The 19,637-nt window shown below is 46.0% G+C and overlaps 1 protein-coding gene across 1 annotated transcript in view; it reads left to right on the top strand.

Moving 5' to 3' along the window:
• LOC132817298 (E3 ubiquitin-protein ligase MARCHF4-like) overlaps positions 1 to 19,637 on the top strand; it is a 212,673-nt gene that overhangs the window by 29,760 nt on the left and 163,276 nt on the right. The gene's annotated exons all lie outside the window — the stretch shown is intronic.

Below are 19,637 nucleotides of genomic sequence, written 5' to 3'. Positions count from 1 at the left end.
AAGGGGTATGGATGGGTTGTCGCTTCGGCGGGTCGGTGTGGACTTGTTGGGCCGAAGGGCCTGTTTCCACACTGTAAGTAATCTAAATCTTGCATGTCTCAGGATATTGATGCTTCTGGCAGGATAGAGATGGAGGAAAAAAGGGTGGAGGAGTTGCATTACTGCTCAAAGAATATACCACAGTCATGCTAAAGGAGGGCACTATGGAGGACTATGGTGACATCACTTCCTATTCCTTTTCTCAGGGGTGGTAGATGGGATCTAACTCAGTGTGTTTGTTGATAGGGTTCTGGTTGGAATGCCATGCTTCTAGGAATTCTCGTACACAAATTCCAACCAGAACCACAGGAAATAACATCACCATGGGAAATGTTATCACCAACCCAAAGAAATCCAAACATATAAATAGAAAGCAGGAAATTTCAGCATTGCTTCACCTGAGGTCTACTGAAGATGTTACCTAGTAAGGTAATGAGACGTCTGGAAATGAACCTTTCAGCTTAGCGAGCAAACCTACATCCAAAAGTTGTATAGGACTTTGGTTTGGCCACATTTGGAATACTGCATACAGTTCTGGTTGCTACATTACCACAAAGATGTGGATGCTTTGGAGAGGGTGCAGAGAAGGTTCACCAGAATGTTATCTGGTATGGAGGGTGCCACCCATGAGGAGAAGTTGAGTAGATTAGGAATATTTTCATTGGAAAGAAGACGTTTGAGGGAGACCTGATTGAGGCCTACAAAATCATGAAAGGTGGATAGCAAGAAACTTTTTCGCAGAGTGGAGGCCTCAATTACTAGGAGGACTCATGAGTTCAAAGTGAGAGGGGAAATGTTTAGGGGAAATATACAGGAGAGCCTCCACTATCCAAATATCTGAAAATCGGATTATCTGAAGGAGATCTTGGTGTCCCGATTGAAACATTACATCAAAGACGTGTGCCCAACAGTGATCACGTCTTTTGTTTACAGTGATTTAAAGAGAACAGTTCTGGACTGATGGGGAGCACAGGACTGTCTCTAACCTCCCACCCTCTCTCTCTCTCTCTCTCTCTCTCTCTTCCCACACTTTCCCTGGAGTTCTACACAGGCGTGTACCCTAACCACCCCTCACCCCCCACTTCCCCAGATAATCTCTCTAACATTATCCTGCACAGGGCCAAAGTGGAACCTCTCAAAACGTTGCAGTAAAAAGGTGTGTGTGTGCGCATCCTATTTGGAGACTCACCACCCAAAAGACAGTAGCAGCACCAGCAGTCTTGTTGTGGGTGTCCAGTCTGGCTGCCCTGGAGAGGGGGCGCAGGGTTGAATGGGGGGGGGTGCAGGCAAGGGGCAGTGTTGGATGGGTTTGGCAGCGGGCAGTGTTGGATGAGGTTTGGAGGGGGGCCAGCAGGGCTCGCACTCGCTGTGCTGCTGCTCATCTCCTGAACAGGGAGCCCCACTTATCCGAATAAAATAGTGCCCGCTCATCTCATTCGGATAATCAGGGTTCCCCTGTACATAGAAAGCTCTTTATGCAGAGGTTCGTGGGTACCTGAAATGCTTTGCCAGTGGAGGTGGTAGGGGTGGGAATGATAGCATCACTTACCAATATCCTTTTGGGAAGGAAACTGCTATCCTTACCTGGTCTGGCCTACATGTGACTCCAGACGCACAACAATATGGCTGACACTTAACTGCCTTCTGGATAATTGGGGATAATAAATGCTAGTCTGGCTAGTGACACCCATATCCCCACGAATGAATTTTAAAAAAAGCACAATATGCCCTTTGGTCCACCATGTCTGTACCAACCAACAAATTCCAAACTACACTAATCCCATTTATCTGCACTTGGTCCATTGCCTACTATGACCTTGTATTTAAATGCATGTCCAAGTGCCTCTTAAATGTCGTGAGAGTACCTGCCTCCACCACTCTGTCAGTCTTAGATGTGTCTGTCATGGGGACAAATGTCTTACTATCTACTCTGTCTCTGCTGCTTAGAATGTTGCATACCCCAATAAGACTCCCCCCTCAGCCTCCTCTGCTCCAAGGAAAACAGTCTCTCCTCATAGCTGAGACTTTACATCCCAGACAACATCCTGGTGAATCTCCTCTTCATCCTCTCCAGCATAATCACATTCTTCTGATAGCATGGCAGCCAAAACTACACACACCGTTCCATCTGTGGCCTAACCAATGTTTTATAAAGTTGTAACTAAACTACCTTGCTCCTAATTTCTACACCGCAGCTAATGAAGGCAAGCATCCCCTATGCCATCTTCATCATCTTGTCTATATGTGTTAACATCTTCAGAGATTTATGGACTTGTACACCAATATTCCATTGTTCTTAGGGACCTAGGGACTTACCATTTATAGAACACAGAACATGGAACAGTTCAGCACAGTACAGTCCCTTCAACCCTCAATGTTTGTTCCGACCTTTTATCCTACTCTAAGATCAAACTAACCTACATGGCCTTCATTTTACCATCATCCATGTGCCTATCCAAGAGTTGCTTAAATGTCCCTAATGTATTTGACTTTATGTGTAAATCCTTCTCTTATTAGGCCTCCTAAAATGTATCACCTCACACTTTTCAGAATAAAATTCCATCTGCCATTGCTCTGCCTAATTTCCCAGCTGATCAATATCAAACTGCAACCTGACACCATCTTCCTCACTGTCAACAACACCAACAGTTTTTGTGTCATCTTGTAAACTTGCTAATTATCCCTTCTATATTCACATCCACGTTGTTAATATACATAAACAGCATTGATTCCTGTAGTTCACTGCTATCATCACAAATTTCCGATCACAAAAACAACTCTTCACCTTTACTCTTTGCCTCCTATTTGCAAGCCAGTTTTGAAATTCCATTTCATCGTCTGCATCTGTTATTTGTTGAGACTAGTTTAGTCAGAGGTCTCATTGTACTGGCTCAGCTGATGGTTGGCACTCTTTGATGGTGACACTGCCATTTAGGCCCCTAATTTCCTGTCCTTGACTGACTATCCTCACCTTAGACCCCACGCTGTGGACAACAGACCTTTCCTATTTCACTTCTCCAAGCACATGATTCTATACTGAGTTCTCCCTTGGGTTCCCCTTCCAATCCTTGATCCCCCCAACTCCACTCCACAATCCCACTCAGCACTGACTACCTCTTGACAGTCTTGGCCTCTGCAAGCTGCAACCACTCCCCCTCTTTGTGACTTAAGTTAACTAAGTCGAAAAGTGCGGCTGATGAAGGGCTTATGCTTGAAACATCAGCTCTCCTGCTCATTTGATGCTGCTTGACCTGCTGTGCTTTTCCAGCACCACATTTTTCAACTGACAGTGCAACTGTAGTTCTCACTTTCTCTTCTTTAAGTTAAGTAAGTAAAACTGAAGACAGAGTTGGTTGAAGTGAACTGAAAAATTCGTTAAAAAGTAAGATGGTAGAGAACTAGTGGCAGCACATGTCTAGTAATTCTCATTGAGAAAGAAGACTCTATGAGAATGAAGCAGCATTCCATGGCTAGCCAAGAAAATTACAGATGGTTTCATAGTGAAGAGGAATGTACACTGCCAAAAATCCTGTCTTTAATTCTATATTCAGCATTCAAATACAACCTTCCAAAATGCATTACTTCACATTTATCCAGGTTGAACTCCATCTGCCATTTCTCAGCCCAGCTCTGAATCCTGTCTATATTGTGCTGCAGCCTGCAGTAGCCCTCTACACTATCGACAGCACCTCCAACCTTTGTGTCATCTGCAAATTTACTAACCCACCCATCAACCTCCTCATCCAAGTCACTTATAAAAACGACAAAGACCAGAGGCCCAAGAACAGAGCCCTGCGGTACACCGCTCAACATTGACCTCCAGGCAGAATACTTTCCATCTACAACCATTCTCTGCCTTCTGCCAGCCAACCAATTCTGAATCCAGATAGCCAAATCTTCCTGTATCCCATACCTCCTGACCTTATGAATGAGTCTACCATGGGGAACCTTATCAAATGACTTGCTGAAGTCCACAACACCACATCTAATACTTGACCTTCGTCGACCTGTCTCGTCACCTCTTTATAGAACTCAATAAGATTTGTGAGGCATGACCTGCCCCTCACAAAGCCATGCTGACTGCCTTTAATCACACTATGCTTTGCCAAATAGTCATAAATCCTATCCCTCAGAATTCTTTCCACAACTTTGCTGACCACAGACGTAAGACTGACTGGTCTGTAATTGCCAGGGATTTCCCAATTCCCCTTCTTGAAAAGAGGAACAATATTCGCCTCCCTCCAGTCCTCCAGTACGACTCCTGTGGAGAGTGAGGAAGCAAAGATCTTCACCAGAGGCTTAGCAACCTTCTTTCTTGCTTCCCGGAGCAAAGTTATAGAGTCAAAGAGCAACTTAGGATAAATCTGGTCTGGCCCTGGGGGCTTCTCAATCTTAATGTTTTCCAAAATTTCCAGCACATCAACATCACCAATCTTGATCTATTCAAGCCTATTTCCCAGCTCCTCAAAGTTCTCATTCATAACAAGGTCCCTTTCCTAAGAGAAAACTAAAGCAAAAAAATCCTTTCGGGCTTTCCCTATCAGCTTAGACTCCACGCACAGGTGCTCTATGCTATCCCTGACCAGTTCTACCTTCTCCCTGATCAATTTCTTATTCCTCATGTATGAGTAAAATGCCTTTGGATTCCCGTAAGGTAGATTGGATAGTGAAGAAGGTGTTTGGTATGCTTTCCTTTATTGGTCAGAGTATTGAGTACAGGAGTTGGGAGGTCATGTTGCGGCTGTACAGGACATTGGTTAGGTAAAAACAATGACTGCAGATGCTGGAAACCAGATTCTGGATCAGTGGTGCTGGAAGAGCACAGCAGTTCAGGCAGCATCTGAGGAGCAGCGAAATCAATGTTTCGGGCAAAAGCCCTTCATCAGGAATAAAGGCAGAGAGCCTGAAGCGTGGAGAGATAAGCTAGAGGAGGGTAGGGGTGGGGAGAGAGTAGCATAGAGTACAATGGGTGAGTGGGGGAGGGGATGAAGGTGATAGATCAGGGAGGAGAGGGTGGAGTGGATAGGTGGAAAAGGAGATAGGCAGGGAGGACAAGTCCGGACAAGTCATGGGGCCAGTGCTGAGCTGGAAGTTTGGAACTAGAGTGAGGTGGGGGAAGGGGAAATGAGGAAACTGTTGAAGTCCACATTGATGCCCTGGGATTGAAGTGTTCCGAGGCGGAAGATGAGGCGTTCTTCCTCCAGGCATCTGGTGGTGAGGGAGCGGCGGTGAAGGAGGCCCAGTACCTCCATGTCCTCGGCAGAGTGGGAGGGGGAGTTGAAATGTTGGGCCACAGGGCGGTGTGGTTGAACGGTGCGGGTGTCCCTGAGATGTTCCCTAAAACGCTCTGCTAGGAAGCACCCAGTCTCCCCAATGTAGAGGAGACTGCATTGGGAGCAACGGATACAATAAATGATATTAGTGGATGAGAAGGTAAAACTTTGATGGATGTGGAAGGCTCCTTTAGGGACTTGGATAGAGGTGAGGGAGGAGGTGTGGGCACAGGTTTTACAGTTCCTGCGGTGGCAGGGGAAAGTGCCAGGATGGGAGGGTGGGTTGTTGGGGGGCGTGGACCTGACCAAGTAGTCACGGAGGGAACGGGTCTTTGCAGAAGGCGGAAAGGAGTGGGGAGGGCAATATATCCCTGGTGGTGGGGTCTTTTTAGAGGTGGCAGAAATGTCGGTGGATGATTTGGTTTATGCGAAGGTTTGTAGGGTGGAAGGTGAGCACCAGGGGCATTTTGTCCTTGTTACGGTTGGAGGGGTGGAGTCTGAGGGCGGAGGTGCGGGATGTGGACGAGATGCGTTGGAGGGCATCTTTAACCACATGGGAAGGGAAATTGCGGTCTCTAAAGAAGGAGGCCATCTGGTGTGTTCTATGGTGGAACTGGTCCTCCTGGGAGCAGATACGGTGGAGGCGGAGGAATTGGGAATATGGGATGGCATTTTTGCAAGAGTTCGGGTGGGAAGAGGTGTAATCCAGGTAGCTGTGGGAGTCAGTGGGTTTGTAAAAAATGTCAGTGTCAAGTCAGTTGTCATTAATGGAGATGGAGAGGTCCAGGAAGGGGAGGGAGGTGTCAGAGATGGTCCAGGTAAATATAAGGTCAGGGTGGAATGTGTTGGTGAAGTTGACGAATTGCTCAACCTCCTCGCGGGAGCACGAGGTGGCGCCAATGCAGTCATCAATGTAACAGAGGAAGAGGTGGGGAGTGGTGCCGGTGTAATTATGGAAGATCAACTGTTCTACGTAGCCAACAAAGAGACAAGCATAGCTGGGGCCCATACGTGTGCCCATGGCTACCACTTTGGTCTGGAGGAAGTGGGAGGATTCAAAGGAGAAATTGTTCAGGTGAGGACTAGTTCGGCCAAACAAATGAGAGTGTCGGTGGAAGGGTACTGTTGGGGATGTCTGGAGAGGAACAAACGGAGGGCTTGGAAGCCCTGGTCATGGCGGATGGAGGTGTAGAGGGATTGGATATCCATGGTGAAGATGAGGCGTTGGGGGCCGGGGAAACGGAAGTCTTGGAGGAGGTGGAGGGCGTGGGTGGTGTCTCAAACGTATGTGGGGAGTTCCTGGATTAGGGGGGATAGGACAGTGTCGAGGTAGGTAGAGATGAGTTCAGTGGGGCAGGAGCATGCTGAGACAATGGGTCGGCCAGGGTGGTCAGGCTTGTGGATCTTGGGAAGGAGGTAGAACCGGGCAGTGTGGGGTTCCCGGACTATGAGGTTGGAAGCTGTGGGTGGGAAATCTCCTGAGGTGATGAGGTTCTGTATGGTCTGGGAGATGATGGTTTGGTGATGGGGGATGGGGTCGTGGTCGCGGGGGCAGTAGGAAGAGGTGTCCTTGAGTTGGCATTTGGCTTCAGCTGTGTAGAAGTCAGTGCGTCAGATTACCACTGCACCCCCTTTATCTGCTGGCTTAATGGTGAGGTCAGGATTGGAGCAGAGGGAGTGGAGGGCTGCACGTTGTGAGGGTGAGAGGTTGGAGTGGGGGAGGGGGGGTAGACAGGTTGAGGCGGTTAATGTCCTGGCGGCAGTTGGAAATGAAGAGGTCGAGGGCAGGTACTAGGCCAGCGCGGGGTGTCCAGGTGGATGCAGTGTGTTGGAGGTGGGCGAAGGGGTCCTCGGAAGGTGGGCGGGAGTCCTGATTGTGAAAGTAAGCTCGGAGGCGGAGGCGACGGGAGAATTGTTCGACGTCATGGTGTGTATTAAATTCATTGATGCGTGGACGGAGGGGGATGAAGGTGAGTCCTTTGCTGAGGACTGATCGTTCGTCCTCAGTGAGGGGGAGGTCTGGAGGGATGGTGAAAACTTGGCAGGGCTGGGATCTGGTGTATGTGTGGAGCTGGGAGTGGGATCAGAGCCAGTAACTGGAGTGGGTGTGATGGTGGGGGGAATGGGGGTGGAGTCATGAGCAGGGATAGTGTTCCCCTCGGGGTTCTGGGGAGTGGGGATAGTGACAGTGGGGTCTGTGGGGGGCGTGTCAGCAGAATGCAGATGAGTGGCGCTGGTGGGGGTGGAAGTGGTGGTGACCACGGCAGTAGGGGTGGCAGAAGTCATTGAGCGTGTGGCATCAGTGATGATGTGAGGGGTGGAAGTGGTTGTGGGAGTGGCCATGATGAGGGCGGAAGTGACATCATCAATCAGTGAGGGGGTGGTAGCTGCCTCAGCCGCATGGCTAATGGCGTCTGAGTCGTTTCCGAGGCCAGGGGAATCTTCTGAATGTTTGAGGAGCGCTGGTTATGGAGGTGGGTAGATAAAAGTTTGTTGTACTTACAGTTTTAGATGTTTGAGATGGAATTGAAATACTGTGTTGAGAGTATGAATTCTCCTGAGGATGTAGTACAGAGTGGGTCCTTTGCGATTCTGAGAGAGTGTGGCCCTCAGCTGAGGCAGGGCTGACTGTGGAGAGGTTAGGTGCCGGCGCATTGCTGCGAGCATGGAGGGGAAGATCCTGAAGGAGAACTGTTGCTGGTGTTTTTGAATCTGTAGTCTGTACTGTTTGTCCTGTTCGGGTCCGAACTCTGCTGGTTTAAAGGTGGGCTGGAGTCCGTGTGGGATGAGTTGGTTACGGAGGCAGGCACTGAGGGAGCAAATGTGGCTGTGGTACCGAGTTTGTTTCATGACATGGTTGAAGAGTTTCAGGGCAGAGAAAATGACCTGGGAATTGCAGTGGGAGAGGGACTCCCTGAGATTTTTGTAGAGAGAGGAGGAAAACTTCTTCAAGGCAGGCATCCTTTTCCACCTATCCACTCCACCCTCTCCTCCCTGACCGATCACCTTCATTCCCTCCCCCACTCACCCATTGTACTCTATGCTACTTTCTCCCCATCCCCACCTCCTCTAGCTTATCTCTCCACGCTTCAGGCTCACTGCCTTTATTCCTGATGAAGGGCTTTTGCCTGAAACGTTGATTTCGCTGCCTGAACTGCTGTGCTCTTCCAGCACCACTAATCCAGAATTCAGAACATTGGTTAGGCCACTTTTGAAATATTGCATGCAATTCTGATCTCCTTCCGATTGGAACAATGTTGTGAAATGTGAAAGATGACAAGGAAGTTGCCAGGGAGAGGTTGAATAAGCTGGGGCTGAGGGGTTACCTTATATAGGTCTATAAAATCATGAGGGGGATGGATAGGATAAATAGACAAAGTTGGGGAGTCCAGAGTTGGAGGGCATAGGTTTAGGGTGAGAGGGGAAAGATATAAAAGAGACCTAAGGGGCAACTTTTTCACACAGAGGGTGGTACGTGTATGGAATGAGCTGCCAGAGGATGTGGTGGAGGCTGGTACAATTGCAACATTTAAGAGGCATTTGGATTGGTTTTATGAATAGGAAGGGTTTGGAGGGATATGGACCAGGTGCTGGCAAGTGGGACTAGATTGGGTTGGGATATCTGGTTGGCATGGATGAGTTGGGCCGAAGGGTCTGTTTTCATACTGTAAATCTCTATGACTCTATGGCTAAACTGAAGATCATGTGGTGTGTGAGAGAAAATGAATAATAAATATAAAACCAGACAATAAAAACTTCCATAATTAAATGAAAATAAAGATAGCTGCTCAGGTGAGTTTTGATCCTTCCCACTAGACAATAGACAATAGGTGCAGGAGTAGGCCATTCTGCCCTTCGAGCCTGCACTACCATTCAATAAGATCATGGCTGATCATCCTTAATCAGTATCCTGTTCCTGCCTTATCTCCATAACCTTTGATTCCACTATCCTTGAGAGCTCTATCCAACTCTTTCTTAAATGAATCCTGAGACTGGGCCTCCACTGCCCTCTGGGGCAGAGCATTCCACACAGCCACCACTCTCTGGGTGAAGAAGTTTCTCATCTCTGTCCTAAATGGTCTACCCCGTATTTTTAAGCTGTGTCCTCTGGTTCGGCACTCACCCATCAGCAGAAATATGTTTCCTGCCTCCAGAGTGTCCAATCCTTTAATAATCGTATATGTCTCAATCAGATCCCCTCTCAGTCTTCTAAACTCAAGGGTATACAAGCCCAGTCGCTCCCGTCTTTCAGCATAAGGTAGTCCCGCCATTCTAGGAATTGACTTCGTGAACCTACGCTGCACTCCCTCAATAGTCAGAGGTAAGAGTGGAGAACTGATCATAGAATCATAGAATCAAACAGTGCAGAGGAGGACTTTCAGCCCATCAAGCCTGTACCACCAAAAATATACTACTATTTATACTAGTCCCACTTTCCTGCACTAGGCCTATAGACCTCGTTCCTGAAGGGCTTCTGCCCAAAACATCAATTTTCTTGCTCCTCGGATGCTGTCTGACCTGTGCTTTTCCAGCACCACTCTAATCTTGACTCTGACCTCCAGCATCTGCAGTCCTCACTTTTGCCTGTAGGCCTGAATGTTGTGGTACTTCAGGTACTCATCCAAGTATTTTTAAAGGTTGCAAGATTTCCTGCCTCAACTGCTATTCCAGGCTTTGCAAACCAGATTCCCATTAACCTCTGGTCGAAAAATACCCTCTAAACTTCCTGCCTTTCACCTCAAAATTACGCCCCCTATAGTCATCATAACAGGAAAGAAGCAGACGTAAAGCCTTTGACGAGTATTTTATTTCTGACTTCATAGTAGAATGTCAGTGGTTAGCACTGCTGCCTCACAGCGCCTGAGACCCGGGTTCAATTCCTGACTCAGGCGACTGACTGTGTGGAGTTTGCACGTTCGCCCCGTGTCTGCGTGGGTTTCCTCCGGGTGCTCCGGTTTCCTCCCACAGTCCAAAGATGTGCGGGTCAGGTGAATTGGCCATGCTAAATTGCCCACAGTGTTAGGTAAGGGGTAAATGTAGGGGTATGGGTGGGTTGCGCTTTGGCGGGTCGGTGTGGACTTGTTGGGCCGAAGGGCCTGTTTCCACACTGTAAGTCTAATCTAATCTAACAAAAAGAGTAAAAATAATCTAGAGGCAAAAGGAAGGGAAGAATTTTGAACAGTCACAATCATGAGTGAAAATCCACAATCTATTAACAGAGCTAAAAGCTGACAGATGCCCTGGAATTATGCCTTTTTAGTTGTTCGTGGGATGAGGGTGTCACTGGGTAGACCAGGGTTTTATCCTTCCCTAACTGTCCTTGTAAACCTCACATCTTTTTTATTGTCCAGTGTTGGATTATAAATAAAGATAATGAGAACAGACACATTTCCCAGAATGCACAAATGATGATATACGTTAAGAATTTAAGAGAAAGATGGCAATACACTGTATAAGCTGTATCTAAGGAATGAACAAAGATAAATTGATGCTAGACTCATGTTTTTTCCTGAAAACACATTTTTGAAATGGCCATCCATTTTTGCTAAGGGTAGAGGCATGTAATGACCATGTTGAAGGACCCTCCAATCGAAAGGAAATGTTCCAGAATCTGTGGAATCTTGGAAGATGACCAGTAATGCAACCAATATTTCTTCGGCCACTTCCTTAAGAATCTTGGGATGTAGGTTATTGGGCCCTGGTAATTTAATTAGCCATTAATCCTGTTAATTTCCCTACCCCATTTCCCTACTAATACTGATTTCCTTCAGTTTCTCTCTCTCACTAGACCATGTGTTCCCTAACAATTCTAGGATGTTATTTTTTCTCCTCCTTTGTGGAGACAGGCCCAAAACGTGTACTTGCTTGGTCTGCCATCTCTTCACTCCCCATTATAACCTCCCCTGTTTTTGACTGTAAGGGACTTACATTTGTCTTCGCTAATCTTTTTCTTTTCACACACTGATGGAAACTTTTACAATCACTTTCCCTGCAAAGATATACTCTATTTTCCCTTTCTTAATCTATTCCTTTGTCTTCCTTTGCTGAAAGTCTCAACTGCTTCTAATGTTCATGATTGCTGCCTTTTTGCCCAATTTGGAAAATCTTTCTTTGGATCTAATACTATCACTAATTTCCTGTTGGTCATGGTCGGGCCACCCTTCCCTGCATTAGGATTTGAAACCATGTATAAAGCTCTTAGATAAATCATTCTCTTGGAGAAAAAGTTAGAACTCACTTTTTTATAATTAAAAACCCATGTTCAAGACTGAAGAGTTGCAACTCTTAGGGCGGCACGGTGGCACAGTGGTTAGCACTGCTGCCTCACAGCGCCAGGGACCTGGGTTCAATTCCCAACTCAGGCGACTGACTGTGTGGAGTTTGCACGTTCTCCCCGTGTCTGCGTGGGTTTCCTCCGGGTGCTCCGGTTTCCTCCCACGGTCCAAAGATGTGTGGGTCAGGTAAATTTGCCATGCTAAATTGCCCATAGTGTTAGGTAAGGGGTAAATGTAGGGGTATGGGTGGGTTGCGCTTCGGCGGGTCGGTGAGGACTTGTTGGGCCGAAGGGCCTGTTTCCACACTGTAAGTCTAAACTAAACTGTTAGGTAAGCAGCAATAATGGCTGGTAATTAACGAAAAGTAAACCTCCTTTACATCACCCTCATATACTCAGGAATAGTAATGGTCTGGAGAACAAAGAAAATTTACAGCCCAGGAACAGGCCCTTCGGCCCTCCAAGCCTGAGCCGATCCAAATGTACTGTCTAAACCTGTCGCCCAATTCCTAAGCATCTGTATCCCTCTGCTCCCCACCTACTCATGCATCTGTCCAGACACATCTTAAATTAATCTACCATGCCTGCCTCTACCACCTCTGCTGGCAACGCGTTCCAAATGCCCACCACCCTCTGTGTGAAGTACTTGCCATGTGTATCCCCCTTAAACTTTCCACCTCTCACCTTGAAAGTGTGACCTCTCATTATTGAATCCTTCACCCTGGGAAAAAGCTTGTCTCTATCCACCCTGTCTATTCCCTTCATCATTTTGTAAACCGTAATCAGGTCCACTCTCAATCTCCTTTTTTCTAATGAAAATAAAAGTAACCTACTCAACCTCTCTTCATAGCTAGCACCTTCCATACCAGGCAACATCCTCGTAAACCTTCACTGCACCCTCTCCAAAGCGTCCACATCCTTTGGGTAATGTGGCGACCAGAACTGTACACAGTATTCTAAATGCGGCTGAACCAATTTCTTGTACAATTTTAACATGACCTGCCAGCTCTTATACTCAATACCCTGTCCAATGAAGGAAAGCATACCATATGCCTTCTTGACCACTCTATCCACCTGTGCAGCAACCTTCAGTTTAACATGGACCTGCACTCCCAGATCTCTCTGCCCATCAACTTTTCTCAAGGCTCTTCCGTTCATTGTATAATCCGCTCTAGACTTAGTCTTATCTAAATGCATCACCTCACATTTGACTGGACTGAAAGCCATCTGCCACTTTTCCGCCCAACTCTCCAGTCTCTCTATATTCTTCTGTATTCTCTGACAGTCCCTTATGCTTTCTGCTACTCTACCAATCTTCGTGTCATCTGCAAACTTGCTGATCATACCAACAGTGCCCTCTTCCAGCTCATTTATGTATATTACAAACAACAGTGGCCCCAACACTGACCCCTGTGGAACACCACTGGTCACCTTTCTCCATTTTGAGAAACTCCCTTCAACTACTACTTTCTGTCTCGTGTTGATCAACCAGTTCTTTATTCACCTGCTAGAACAGCCTGCACACCATGTGACTTCACTTTCACCATTAGTTTACCATGGGGAACATAGAACATTACAGTGCAGTACAGGCCGATCAGCCCTCGATATTGCGCCGACCAACCATACCAACCTGAAGCCCATCTAACCTACATTATTCCATGTACGTCCATATACTTGTCCAATGACGACCTAAATGAGCTTAAAGTTGGTGAATCAACTACCGTTGCAGGCAAAGCATTTGCCACCTCTCAGCCCAGCTCTGCAGCTTATGTATGTCTCTCTGTAACCTACAACATCCTTTGTCACTTTCCACAACTCCATCGACTTTATTGCCGTAATTTACTAACCCACCCTTCTACGCCCTCATCCACGTTGTTTATAAAAATGACGAACAGCAGTTGACCCAACACTGACCCTTGCGGTTCACCACTAGTAACTGGACTCCAGGATGAACATTTCCCATCAACCACCACCCTCTGTCTTCTTTCAGCAAGCCAACTACTGATCCAAACTGGCTATTGAGGGAGTGCAGCATAGGTTCACGAGGTCAATTCCTGGAATGGCGGGACTACCTTACACTGAAAGACTAGAGCGACTGGGCTTGTATACCCTTGAGTTTAGAAGACCGAGAGGGGATCTGATTGAGACATATAAGATTATTTAAGGATTGGACACTCTGGAGGCAGGAAAAATGCTTTTGCTGATGGGTGAGTGCCGAACCAGAGGACACAGCTTAAAAATACGGGGTAGACCATTTAGGACAGAGATGAGGAGAAACTTCTTCACCCAGAGAGTGGTGGCTATGTGGAATGCTCTGCCTCAGAGATTAGTGGAGGCCCAGTCTCAGGATTCATTTAAGAAAGAGTTGGATAGAGGTCTCAAGGATAGTGGAATCAAGGTTATGGAGATAAGGCAGGAACAGGATACTGATTAAGGATGATCAGCCATGATCATACTGTATGGTGGTGCAGGCTTGAAGACCAGAATAGCCTACTCCTGCACCTATTGTCTATTGTCTCTTGTTAAATATTATATCTCCCACAATCCCATTCCTCCACATTTTGTACAATAGCCTACTATGGGAACATTATCGAACGCCTTGCTGAAATCCATATATACCACATCAACCAGTTTAATCTCATCTACCTGTTTGGTTATCTTCTCAAAGAATTCAAGGTTTGTGAGGCACGACCTACCCTTCACAAAACCATGCTGATTATCCCTAATCGAATTTTTTTTTTCCAGATGATTATAAATCCTATCTCTTATAAAATTTTCCAACACTTTACCAACAACTGAAGTAAGGCTCATTGGTCTATAATTTCCGGGATTGTCTCTACTCCCCTCTTCTGGCACTATTCCTGTAGACAATGACGATTTAAAGATCAATGCCAAAGGCTCAGCAATCTCCTCCCTGGCTTCCCAGAGGATCCTAGGATAAATCCCATCCGGCCCAGGGGACTTCTCTATTTTCACACTCTGCAAAATATCTAATACCTATTCCTTGTGAACCTCAATCCCACCTAGGCTAGTAGCCTGTATCTCAGTATTCTCCTCGACAACATTGTTATTTTCTAGAGCAAATATTGTCGAAAAATATTCATTCAGTGCTTCCCCTATCTCCTTTGACTCCACACACAACTTCCCACTACTATCTTTGATTGGCCCTAATCTTGCTCTCATCATTCTTTTATTCCTTATACCTATAGAAAGCCTTAGGGTTTACCCTGATCCTATCTGCCAGCAACTTCTCATGTCTCCTCCTGGCTCTTCTGAGCTCTCTCTTTAGGTCTTTCCTGGCTCCCTTGTAATCCTCAAGCACTCTAACTGAGCCTTCACATCTCATCCTAACATAAGCCTTCTTCCTCTTGACCAGAGATTCCACTTCCTTCGTAAACCACGGCTCCCATGCTCTACAGCTTCCTCCCTGCCTGACAGGTACATACTTATCTAGGGGACCTTTTCCTTGAATCAGCTCCACATTTCTAATGTGCCCATCCCCTTCCCCATCCTATGCTTCCTAAATCTTATCTAATCACATCATAATTGCCTTTCCCCCAGCTGTAACTCTTGCCCAGTGGTATACACCAATCCCTTTCTATCACTAAAGTAAACATAACACAATTGTGATCGCTATCACCAAAGTGCTCACCTACTTCCAAGTCTAACATCTGGCCGTGCTCATTATCTAGTACCAAATCTAATGTGGCTTCGCCCCTCGTTGGCCTGTCTACATACTGTGTCAGGAAGCCCTCCTGCACACACTGGACAAAAACTAACCCATCTATAGTACTCATACGATAGTGTTCCCAGTCAATATTTGGAAAGTTGAAGTTCCCCATGACAACTACCCTGTCGTTCTCACTCTTATCGAGAATCATCTTTGCTATTCTTTCCTCTACATCTCTGAAACTATTCGGAGGCCTATAGAAAACTCTCAACAGGGTGACCTCTCCTTTCCTGTTTCTAACCTCAGCCCATACTACCTCACTTGACGAGTCCCCAAACATCCTTTCCGCAACTGCAATACTGCCCTTCATCTGTCTCTCACCGACCTGGACAAGAAGGACACCTATGTTAGATTGCTGTTCATTTACTTCAGTTCTGCATTTAACACTATCATTCCTCAGTGTCTGATTGGAAAGCTGAATCTGCTGGGCTTGTATACCTCTCTTTGTAACTGGATTCTGGACTTCTTGACTGGGAGACTTCAGTCAGTCCAGATTGAGAACAGCGTCTCCAACACCATCTCACTGAGCACGAGGACCCCTCAGGGCTGTGTGCTCAGTCTACTGCTATTCATCTTGTGACTGTGCAGTGATGCACTGCTGGAAAGATATTATTAAGTTCGTTGAAGACATGATAGTAGTGGGTCTCATTAGCAGGAACAATGAGTCAGATACAGGGAGGAGGTGCAGCAGCTAACATACTGGTGCAGAGCCAACGATCTGTCTCTGAATGTGGACAAAATGAAAGAAATGGTTGTTGACCTCAGGAGGACATGGAGCGAGCACTCTCCACTAGACATTGATGGCTCCCCCGTGGAGGTCATGAAGAGCACGGAATTTCTTGGTGTCCACCTGGCAGAGAATCTCACCTGGTTCCATAGCCAAAAAGCCAGCAGCATCTCTACTTTCTGTGTAGCTTGAGAAAAGCCCATTTCCCATCCCCCATCCTCACCACATTCTACACAGGGTTCTTTGAGAGTACCCTGAACTGATGCATCACTGCCTGGTTTGGGAATTGCATCGTCTCAGATCGTAAGACACTACAACAGATAGTGACGACAGCTGAGAAGAATTTCAGGGTCTCTCTTTCTCTTCCCTTCATTACAGACATTACATCACACACTGCATCTGCAAAGCTAATAGCATTGTGAACGACCCCACACACGCTTCATCTAAATTCTTCTCTCTCCTGCCATCTGGCAGAAGATACCAGAGCATTCAGTCTCTCATGGCCAGACTGTGCAATAGGGCTTGTGCTCGAAACGTCGAATTCCCTATTCCTGAGATGCTGCCTAACCTGCTGTGCTTTAACCAGCAACACATTTTCAATAGTTTCTTCCCCCAAGCCATCAAGCTCCTTAACACTGTATGATCACACCCTATTGCAAGACAAAAGATGTAAAATTATCGGCCAACTAGCTTAACTCCGGTTTTACGTAAAATTCTAGAATCCATCATTAAGATGAGATTTCTAAATTCTTGGAAGTGCAGGATCAAATTAGAAAAGTTCGTATGGATTTAGTAAGGGGAGGCTGTACCTGACAAACTTGTTGGAATTCTTTGAAGAGGTAACAAGTAGGTTAGACCAGGGAATCCCAGTGGATGTGGTCTACCTAGACTTCCAAAAGGCCTTTGATAAGGTGCCTCACGGGAGGCTGCTGAGTAAGGTGAGGGCCCATGGTGTTCCAGGTGAGCTACTGGCATGGATTGGGGATTAGCTGTCTGACAGAAGATAGAGAGTTCAGATAAAAGGTTCCTTTTCGGAATGACAGCTAGTGACAAATGGTGTCCTGCAGGGTTCAGTGTTGGGGCCACAGCTGTTCACTTTACATATAAATGATCTGGAAAAAGGGACTGGGAGCATTCCAGCAAAGTTTGTTGATGAGACAAAGTTAGGTAGACTGGCAGGTGGTACTGAGGAGGTGGGGAGGATGCAGAAAGATTTAGACAGTTTAGGAGAGTGGTCCAGGAAATGGTTGATGAAATTCAATGTGAGCAAATGCAACGTCTTTCACTTTGGAAAAACGAACACAGGCATGGACATCTTTATAAATGGTGAGAAAATTCATAAACCAAAATACAAAGGAATCCAGGAGTGTTAGCACAGGATTCTGTAAAGGTTGACATGCAGGTTGAGTCTGTGGTTAAGAAAGTAAATGTAATGTTGTCATTTATTTCAAGAGAGTTAGAATATAAAAGCAGTGAGGTGCTACTAAGACTTTATAAAGCTCTGATTAGAATATCTTGTCCAGTTTTGGGCCCCACACCTCAGAAAGGACATACTGGCACTGGAGCGTGTCCAGCAGAGATTCACACAGATGATCCCTGGAAGGTAGGCCTTACATACGATGAATGGCTGAGGATCCTGGGATTGTATTCATTAGAGTTTAGAAGGTTGGGGGAGATCTAATAGAAACTTACAAGATAATGCTTGGCTTAGAAAGGGTGGACGCTGGGAAATTGTTTCCTTCAGGCGGTGATACTAGGACCTGTGGGCACAGCCTTAGAATTAGAGGGGGTCAATTTAGAATGGAAATGAGAAGACATTTCCTCAGCCAGAGAGTGGTGGGCCTGTGGAATTCATTGCCACGGAACGCAGTGGAGGCCGGGATGTTAAGTGTCTTCGAGGCACAGATTGATAAATTCTTAATCTCGCAAGGAATTAAGGGATACGGGGAGAGTGTGTATAAATGGCATTGAAATGCCCAACAGCCATGATTGATGGCAGAGTGGACTCGATGGGCCGAATGGCCTTACTTCCACTCCTGTGTCTTATTGTCTTATTCCATTTGCAATTTTCAGATGACTTTTTGAATTGCTGCTAAAACAATGGTTTATTAATGATCATTCATTGTTACATTGTAATTTGTCCACCACTGTGCCTGATATCTTGTCTTGTTAGGAATTACTGTGCTGTCTTGCGTGTTTTGTACTTTTCCATGTACTTTATGTTGCCCTGTGTATGACTACTCTCTTGTAGTCTGTTTGTTCCCAATACACCTTGGTCCTGGAGGAATGCTGCCTCATTTTTATTGTACCAGATGTATATGTTAGAAACGATAAATAAAGTTACTCTACTCTACTCTACATTCGAGACTCCTACCACTCTCTGTGTAAAAATACCTGCCCCACACATCTCCTTTGAACTTTCCCCCTCTCACCCTAAATGCATGCACCTGAGTATTAAGCATTTCAACACTGGGAAAAAATATTCTAACTGTCAATCCTATCTATGCATCTCATAATTTTATAGATTTCTATCAATTCTCCCCTCAGCCTCTGCTGCTCCAAAAAAAACCATCCGAGTATTTCGAGCCTCTCCTTATAGCTCATACCCTCTAATCCAAGCAGTATCCTGGTAAACCTCTTCTGCACCCTCTCCAATGCCTCCACATCCTTCCTGTAATGTGGCAACCAGAAATGAACACAATACACTAAATGAGGCCTAACCAAAGTCACAAACTAGACTATTCCCTACTACAGGAGAATCGACGTTTCAGGCATAAGCCCTTCTTCAGGAATCCTGAAGAAGGGCTTATGCCTGAAACGTCGATTCTCCTGCTCCTTGGATGCTGCCTGACCTGCTGCACTTTTCCAGCAACACATTTTTCAGCTCTGACCTCTAGCATCTGCAGTCCTCACTTTCTCCTATTCCCTACTACCACTATATTGCTTTTTGCTTATCTACTTGAATGGCTACCTTTACCATGGATGCTGTGGCCACATAGCTCATACCACTCTCCAAACAAGCTGAAGGAACCTCAAAATTGGTGGACAATTGTAAGGGCTAAGACTCCTGCACTCCTGTCCTCTAGGCCCCCCTTCACTGTCTCACTTTAAATTACATTCTCTTGTTCCTAACCACTGACCAAATTGAACATTCTATCCTAAGAGGTGTCATCACCTCCTGAAACAAAGGTAACTTTCCCTTCCCTGATGTTTCACAATGTATGCTTCTCAGCCTCCAGAACAATAAAGTTTCTGTATTCATCCAAACATGGACAAAAGAGCTGAACTCGAGGTGAGGCGAGAGCAACTGCCATTGACGTCAAGGAGTCCTAGCAAACCTGGAGTCAATGGGAATGAGACAGAAGATTGTCAGCTGAATAGAGTCATACTGAGTAAAGAGAGAAATTGTTCCTAATTCCAGGACATTGCTGCAGGAATGTTTCATGGCAGTGTCATAGACCACTTCTTTAATCAATTAATTATGTCATAAGATCTGAAATGTTTGCTGATGGTTACACTGTGCACAATTCCATTCACAACTGCTCAGATATTGAAGCAGTCCATGTACATATGCAACAAGGCCTAACAAAATTC

The sequence above is a fragment of the Hemiscyllium ocellatum genome, chromosome 7, assembly GCF_020745735.1.
Source record: "Hemiscyllium ocellatum isolate sHemOce1 chromosome 7, sHemOce1.pat.X.cur, whole genome shotgun sequence".
Taxonomy (NCBI): Eukaryota; Metazoa; Chordata; class Chondrichthyes; order Orectolobiformes; family Hemiscylliidae; genus Hemiscyllium; species Hemiscyllium ocellatum.
Note: the sequence above shows the minus strand (reverse complement) of the source record. Positions and strands in the feature narration are given on the sequence as shown.